The sequence below is a fragment of the Pinus tabuliformis genome, chromosome 4_2 (genome assembly GCF_031772625.1).
Source record: "Pinus tabuliformis cultivar Carrire ecotype Pingquan chromosome 4_2, CPIR1, whole genome shotgun sequence".
Lineage (NCBI taxonomy): Eukaryota > Viridiplantae > Streptophyta > Pinopsida > Pinales > Pinaceae > Pinus > Pinus tabuliformis.
In genome coordinates, this window is record NC_142304.1 from 251,773,311 (window position 1) to 251,781,882 (window position 8,572).

Sequence of the window (8,572 nt, forward strand, 5' to 3'; positions counted from 1 at the left end):
GATTAGGTCTAGGATTTAGGAGTGCAAAAGAAAACATACAAAGGAGCTAGGTAATAGAAGTCCATGGTGTACTTGGAATATTTTCAATGTAGTATAGAATAGAAATTTTAGAAGAGACTAATGAGCATAAGCAAATATGAGTTCATTAACTTTTAGAAGACATAAACACAACTATGAAAACCATATAAACAGAGCTTGAAATCAAGAATCTTGTCTATTTAGATGCAAGGTATCCATATAAATAAGACAAAACATTTGGATAAATATTATTTAACCATTAGAAAATAGATAGAAAGAATAACAAACACCATGAACTCACTGGACTAGAGTTCCTTAAAAATAGCCGCAACTATCTTTGTATTAGCTGAGAAGATCATTACATGAAAGCCTCCTCCACAAAAGTCCAACCCTTCTCTCTGAAAGAGAAATGATACATATAGACTCACTTAGACCACTTCCCCACATTCAGGAGTCGAATTCCTAGGTGGTGGAAATAACTCCAAGATTCTCTCAACCAATAGGTGAGAGTGAGAAGGTAAAACTCAAACACTTCTTGGAGAGTTTGTTTAGGATTTTGCTTCCTTAATGAGGCCTATTAAACATCAAAAACAACCTATCATGTAATATTCTTCATGCTTACATCACCTAGCCTTGAAACAAGTTCCATTACATTAATATTTTTGACTTTGACCAAGTCAAACTGAAAGCTAGAAAATTTACACAATGAAATTTACAATTAAAAACACACGATATTGCAGAAGCACGACGCCGACTTTGAGCCCACTTTCAAGCGCCTTCTTGACATCCCAATGAACATCGAATAGAACGGTCAACTATATTGTCAAGTCTAGTTTCCAGTACACCTTTAATTTTTGAAAATTTCCCATGGGAAGGCCTTCAAACATCCAATCTCCCAAGGTCACTCTAGGAGCGCCATGCTTGTCAAAAAGGGTCCAGAAAGCTGATTTTTTGCCACTTTGTTCCACTTTTCTCAAAATTTAGGCCTCATCTGGAAAATATGAAGAAATGGGTTTTTAGTGGATGCCAAGGGCTTTCCAAAAATGCAATTTTTTCTTAAAATGGGTGCCTGAGGAAAAAGCGCAGTGCCTTGGAACTGCTGATTTTCTGAATTAGGCCTCAAAATTTGCAGAAAACCAAAATTAATTAGAATGTCCTCAAAATTGGACAAGAGCTATAAAATTATGCATGTTAAGCCCTCATATATTCTTTAGAAGGCATCTCCCAGTTTCCTTCATCTTTTTTGTCCTTTTGGGCTTCTTTGAGCTTGCTCTCCAACTGCTTGACCTTGACATTACAAATCATGTTCTGAGCCTGGTAATGGTGTGCCATGTGCCTTAACGGTTGTTTGCCTCTATTTTATTTATATAGAATCTTCTCAAAGTGGTCATTGACCCTATTTATCCAGTACTCTTTGTCTTGACTGACCTCTAAAGCAATTATGTCCTCTAGGTCTAGCTCCTCATTCAGTAAGATCTATTTTTCTTCTTCTTGTAATGACTTCTTAAGCCCTTTAGTTTTTGGCCTTTTTCTCTTATCTTTTCCTTGTGTTCCTTCAGGCTCATTTGTCTCCATGACATCTTTTCCCTTGCCGACTTGCTGCAATAGTTTGGTTTTCTCTTTCCCCATGATCAATTGTTTTTCTTTCAATTGACTATTTTCCTATTCTAGGAATGAGATGTTGTATCTTGCTCTTGCAATGTTGACTGTGAGTTACTTGATATGATAATATTTATCTCTGATCATCTGCTGCATGCTAGAAGTCTCATCTTCTCCCTCTAAGTCAACCAACTCAAACTCATGCTCAACCATGCCCTTATCCTACACTGATGGTCTCTGTTTTGCTGATGTAGAAGGCTTGGCCCCTTTCTCACCATGAGAAGCAAACACAAGCCTCTTTCCACTCTTGTACATCATAGTCACCTCAGGTTGAGGTGCTTTAGGAAACTCCTCTAATTTGTTTGATAACCCTATTTTCATAGGATGCGCTGATGTGTCTTGGTGATGGCTTGGTGAAGTAATCTCATTTCATTTTTGAAACCTTGGATGATAGGAAAGGGGGAAAACAATGAGGGATAAGTGAAAAACGAAATGATGGGTAGGTGGAGTTGAAAAAATAGCAAAGGTAGTTTGAAAGATGTGGATATGGACTATGAAAAACCGATAAATATGAAAGGAAGTGAAATGAGGGGGTGATATATTTGTGAAAGGGAAAAAGTGAGTTTTTAGGAAAAGCGCCCAAAACCCATAAGAATGAGCTAGGGTTTCACTTTTAGTGAGTTAATTTTTGAGGTTGGTTCAGTGGTTCATATAGCATCTTAAACATGTGTAGAGGTGTAAGATGATATTTTACATGTTTCAAATCAATAAAATTAAATGACCATCATCAACCCTATCATAATTTCATGACAAATTCACTAGAAATCCTAAATGAAGAAATCTTTGGCTTGAATTCATCTTGTAAAATAAAAAGGTGAGTAAGGTGATGTACTTACTTTTAGATTAGCTTAGGATTGCAAGAAAAAGGATGAGAAAGCTTAAAAATCCAATTTGGGTGAGTTTAGGGAAAATTCAGGTACTGTGGCCCAAGCGCAGCGCAGTGTTCCTAAGCGCAGCGCTGGCCTCCCAAGTGCAACACAATGTCTCTGAGCGCAGTGCCATCTTCCAAACCACTTTTGAAGGCCTTAAGCTGCTCCAAATTGAGAACTTTATATCTCATTGGAAATCTCTTGAAGTCTTCTATAATATGGACTCCTCAAGCATGTCATTTTGACGCTCCATCAAGGAAAAATTTTGATTTTCCCAAGGTCACTCCAAAAACCCAAGGTGTCTCTGACAAAAGCACAGCGCCAACTTGCAGAGAACTTTTGGATGCCTTCCACTAATCCAAATCATGATTTTAAGGTATAATTGCAAATCTTAGGATGTCTGCTACACAATAGAGTCCTTAAGAACTACCAACACCTGCTCCAAACCTTTAAAAAATGGTATTGAAGCCAAGCTGTCGAGAAGTGGAGCAACTCTCCTGTAGCAAGTGTAGTTTGGGTATTTCTTTCAAATCATAATACCCGTGCATAAACGGAAGGTGGTTTTTGTGCCTTGGCCTATCATTGGCAAAAACCTCTTTCACTTTTGTAAAATTCTTCTCCATTTTGTAAGAAACATATTTTTAAGAAAAAATGTCCCTATGAGGAATGATGAAACAAGGCAGTGTACTGTAGCACTATCTTATTTTAAATAAAACATTACCCTTACCTTTATTTTTCTTTCCCTAAGTTGCTAACTCCCTTTACCCACTAAATTACATGATGGACATGTTTTTTTTTTACATATGGTATCATGATGACACATGGAGTGAAACCCTAGACCATGACCTAAAATGAAGAATTTAACCATTTCATGACCCAAGACACTTAAATGAAGATATGATACCTTGAAGAAGACAATGACCATGATGAGTGATGAAGACCATAAGTAAGTGAAGGGAGCAGCAATGACCTAAACACAACAACCAGTGACCAAATTTTTAATTGAAGACTCACTGAAATGACAAAAATTTGACTTGACACCATAACAACACCTTGTAAGAGCATATTTGGTCACTGGTGACAGGCTGAACTGACTGAAACTAACACATGTGATTGGGATTTAGGGTTATCCAAATCTAACTCCAGTCGCTCACATTCCAGGCTTAAGGGATCACCTAGGAAGCTATAGCCGCTCACATGTCACGTCCTCCGTGCGAACATGGGGGCTTCACTAAGGGAGAAATACCATACCACGAGGGTTCATATTGCTAGATATATATTGAGGAAAAAATGACATAATATATTGGGGAATATATAAGGGGTGAATGTTTTTTATATTGGTAGGTATAAATAATGGAGCTCAAAGTTAATGAAAAAATATAAAGGGGTGTAAAAAAATGTTGATGAAAAAATGGATATCTACAATATCTAGTGAAAGTAGGGGTTTTTTAAATTGGGAAGGTGTATTGGGTTTTTATTTGTAGGGGGTTAAATAATGTGATTTTTAGACGTATTTTCCAATATGTATTCAAATTATGGGTATTGTTTAATATGCCACGAATGCACGTGACATGTCATAGGTCCATTAAATGAAGCACATGTGCGTGCGACTGGGACCTAAAAGATGAAATATCGATCTTTCGAAGGTTTTTCTCTATAACCGTAGTGTTGACAGTTTACGATAGATAGTGAAATCTCATTACACGTTTCTGAATCAAGTTTTTGAGTATAAGCATTGTTGGGTTCATTCCATGGATATTGTAGTTGTTTTGTTGAATAGTTGCATAGATGAAGATATAGATCATTGTAATTTGTTTTGCTAAATCATTTAATATTGATCTAATAAGAAGAAGAATTTTAAAGGGTTTTCCTCATAGCGGGTTTTTCACTGGTCTCTGACCAATCTTGGTGTCTCCATGTGTGAATGGTTTTTTTCTGTTGTTCCTTTCTGTTCTACTACATTGATATTATTCTTTCTACATAGTTTCATATGTTGCTGAATAATGGTGTAAATCTAAATAATGTTATGGGGTGAATGCAATGTGCTAATGTAAAAATGCAATTATCAAAGTAAAGAATAATATAGCCCTACGAAAAATTAACAGTGATATAATGTGTGGAAGTGTGAAGTTATTTTTAAAGCTTAGGATCATAAGGATGTTTTGTGCATGCATACTTGAAAATTCTTTTATGTGGTTGGTTTTCTCCTTGTTGGTGTTATTCTTATCATTGAAATTGTGTGGGAAGGTAAGGTTGTTGTTGGATGGTTTGTAGGGATTGTGGGGTTTTGTGTTGTTCGTTTTCTTATTAGCATTGTCTCTGCTCTTTGATGTTGTCCCATTGGTAAAGTGTTGCACGATCCCTTGAAATTGAGACATTAAGTGTGTTGTTGGTGCCTATTTACTGTTGAAAAATGTAGTAAGCATTTCTCAATTTGATTTTTCCTTGATTAAATTGAGAAAAATCGAAATTCCACATCACAAGACAACTTGGAGGATATAAGTGGGTTTATCTCGGAATGGCGAGGTATTACAAGGTGCATAGCGATGGTCAGTTAGGTAGTTCGAGACTTACGGGTGGGTGGTATGGAACCATTAGCTCGGGGTCCTCCCAATGGGAGTGACTAGGCATAGGGACATGTGGGCCCCTATTTTTTTTGTGTAACATGGCTTGGCATGTCAGATGTATTTAGAGTAATGGACTCCAAACACTATAGGTTGCTTATGATGATACATAATATGGTTATGCATCTTTTTGTGACGATTGTGGTTTTCCATTTGTTTATATTATGGGTGTATTCTCGTATATGCATGTGATACATCTCAATCTATAATGTTAATTGCAATGGTATCTACATAGTTATTTTGGGTTCTAGGAACATGACTGAATTTAATGGATTGAAATTCACGAGCCAATATCTTAACTCATAGATATTTTATAAATAGGACAGGATTACGCACATGATAAACATAATTAAATTGCATGACAAGTAGAAAGGACTCAAGAAAAACATGAAGGTGAAGGATGCGATCAGCAAGGGCATCAGCTAACAAACCTATCCTTGCATCATATTCGGCCTGGTTATTAGTGGCTGATCCAATGCATATGTTTTTGGAGTGGATTAATGAATGCAAAGGGGTGAAAATGGCTCAAGCTATCAAGGCTAGATCTTTACAGAAGCATCTCGCACAATCGACAAGATAAAATGTGAACAGAATTGAAAATGAAGGAGATGTAGCTCACAGGTGAGGCCTGCACCTGGAGACTACACTCAGAACAGAGAGATCACTCTTGTACACTCTATTATTTATGATGAAAGATTACATCATTTAAGTACAACACTGGGAATTATGAAGTTGCAACCAAACCCCTAAACTCTAGGAACTAATCCTAAACTAGGGAGATACGTTACAACTATGTAACCATTTTCTCCATTAATACAAAATAATATAATTATTTTCAACTCCCCCCCTTAATGGAGAAAGGGTTGTCATGGACTCCTAGAATCCTTCTAAACAATTCAAACTTCACACGTGCAATAGGCTTTGTAAAAATATCAGCCATATTGTCACAAGTTTTACAATATTCAACAGTAATTTCTTTTGACTGTATCTTCTCTCTGACAAAATGGAACTGAGTGTCTATATGTTTGATGTTTTTGTGAAACACTGGATTGTATGCCAATTTAATGGTGCTCTGTTTGTCGCTTTTGATGGAAGTAGAATTCTTCTGTTCTTTTCCTGCATCATTGAGAAGCCTTCTCAACCAGATCGCTTCAAACGTCACTGCACACAATGCTTGATACTCAGCTTCACACGAAGACAAAGCTACAGTACTCTGCTTCTTGTTGCTCCATGCTATGACCCCGGATCCTATGCTGAATGCGTAACCTGTGATGGACCTTCGATCATCCAAGTTACCTGCCCAATTGGAATCTAAAAAACCTGCTAGAATAACCATTCTGAACCTTTCCAGCAAGATTCTGGCATACTTCCCTTGAGTAAGAAAGGTTTGTTCAGAGTCTTTCCATCTCATACACTTGTGACATCTGATTTCTTTGATCAGATTGTTAGCATTCCCTGTTGCAATCATATCATCTACATACAAAGAAATCAAACTAATTTGCCTCTGTTTATTAAACTTGGTATAAAGATTTGGATCATTCAAGCTCCTATGAAAGCCATGTTGTACAAAAAATGAGTCAGTTTTCTCATACCACAACCTGGGTGCCTGTTTTAAACCATAAAGTACCTTTTTCAATTTACACACAAGATGTTCCTATCCCTTTTTCACAAAACCTTCATGCTGTACTAAATAAATTTCTTCCTTCAAGTCATCATTCAGAAATACAGACTTAACCTCTAGCTCGTGTAGCTGCCATTTGTGTTTTGTTGCTAAGTAAATTAGCATCCTAATGGTGTTTAATTCGACTACAGGAGCAAAGGTGTCATCGAAATCTATTCCGTCTTGCTGTGAGTAACCCTTTGCTACCAGTCTAGCTTTAAGTTTCTCTATACTCCCATCTGCATTTATTTTTGGTTTATACAGCCATTTGCATCCTATGGGGGTTTTAACTTCAAGAAATTCAACCAAATCCCAAGTATGGTTTCTATTTATTGATTCTATATACATTGCAGCCCTCCATGCATCAAATTTACTTGCTTTTTCATAATTTGCAGGTTCTACAATGTTTAATAACTTTGACATTAATGCATAGTCTTTCAATTCTAATGGTAATTGAGTCTTCCTACCAAATCTCCTTGGTAGGGGACTTACCTCAAATTTGTCAGCTCTAAATGGGCTTGCTTTATCACCTTTTTCCTGTTCTTCTTTCTACTCTTCTTGTTTCTGCTCCTGCTCTTCATCTTCCTTACTATTTTCTCCCATTAGAGATGGAATGTGCCAATCACTGTTAGAGTCATCCTTTCCTTCTTCAATCTGTTCTAGTTCTAACATTGTAAATTCCCCAGGATTCCCAAAATTGAAAGGACCAACATGTTTGCCCTCCATAAGTTGCATAAGGACTTCAACTTGATCAGAAACGAACTGGAAGATTCGTGTCTGTTCTCCATTTCCATAGACTGTCAAAGGCTCCTTGCGCAAAGCCTGAGCAACAAAATTACTTGCAACGCGACCATCATCACGGCACATTCGCGAACCGTATGTATTGAAAATTCGAGCAATCCGCACCTCAGCATTCTCCTTCCTTCATGTGAAGAAATTGTCAACAGCAATAACATTGTCGCCTCTTGCCATGAGCCTGTCAAGTAAATGACTGCCAACAAAGCCAGCTCCACCCGTCACGACAACTCGCAAGGACTTTCTCTTCAAACCTAGGAGCACTTTAGCCCCCAAATTCACCATCGAACCCAAATGATACTGAGCACACCGAGAAACAGGCGTCTCATAAACAACCCGATGAGGTTTGTTGGGCACAAACCTTCCATTTTCATTAACATTAGAAGCCAAAAAACCACGCTGAACGATAAAGAAAGTCGATGTGATGGCAATTCCTATCAAAATTAACAGCAACCATTGCTCCCTGAGCAAATAATCTACTAGCCTGATAATAGACCACGTCTTTTCTGGCTTAAGAGAGTACTTATCACTATTTTTCATATTGGACTGATAAATTTCTGATCCTCTAATGAATCAGTCTTCAATGAGCCACCACCGGGCAAGTCCGATCTGCTACCACCAAACAGATTAGGAGCTCTAATACGCCACCACCGGGCAAGTCCGATCTGCTATCACCAAACAGATCAGGAACTCCAATACGCTTCCACCGAGCAAGTCCGATCTGCTTCTCTCGTGATCTACTCACTTATTCAGATCTGGCAATATCTGACAACTCAACAATATCAATTCCGCTCCAATGAGCAAATTTGCGGTTTTTCAATACAGCCAAAAAATCGATCTGATCAAAACTGATCCGATCTGCCTCTCCCGGATGGATCTGCAACTTCTCTGATCTGCTCCCTCGCAAATCACCAAGCGAAGATGAGGCTTCCCGCAGATCCAGTTGA

At 37.7% G+C, this 8,572-nt stretch overlaps 1 pseudogene; it reads right to left on the minus strand.

Moving 5' to 3' along the window:
- Nucleotides 1-7,754: 7,754 nt before the first annotated feature.
- LOC149168956 (UDP-glucuronic acid decarboxylase 1 pseudogene) lies at nt 7,755-8,165 on the minus strand (annotated as a pseudogene).
- Nucleotides 8,166-8,572: the final 407 nt, after the last annotated feature.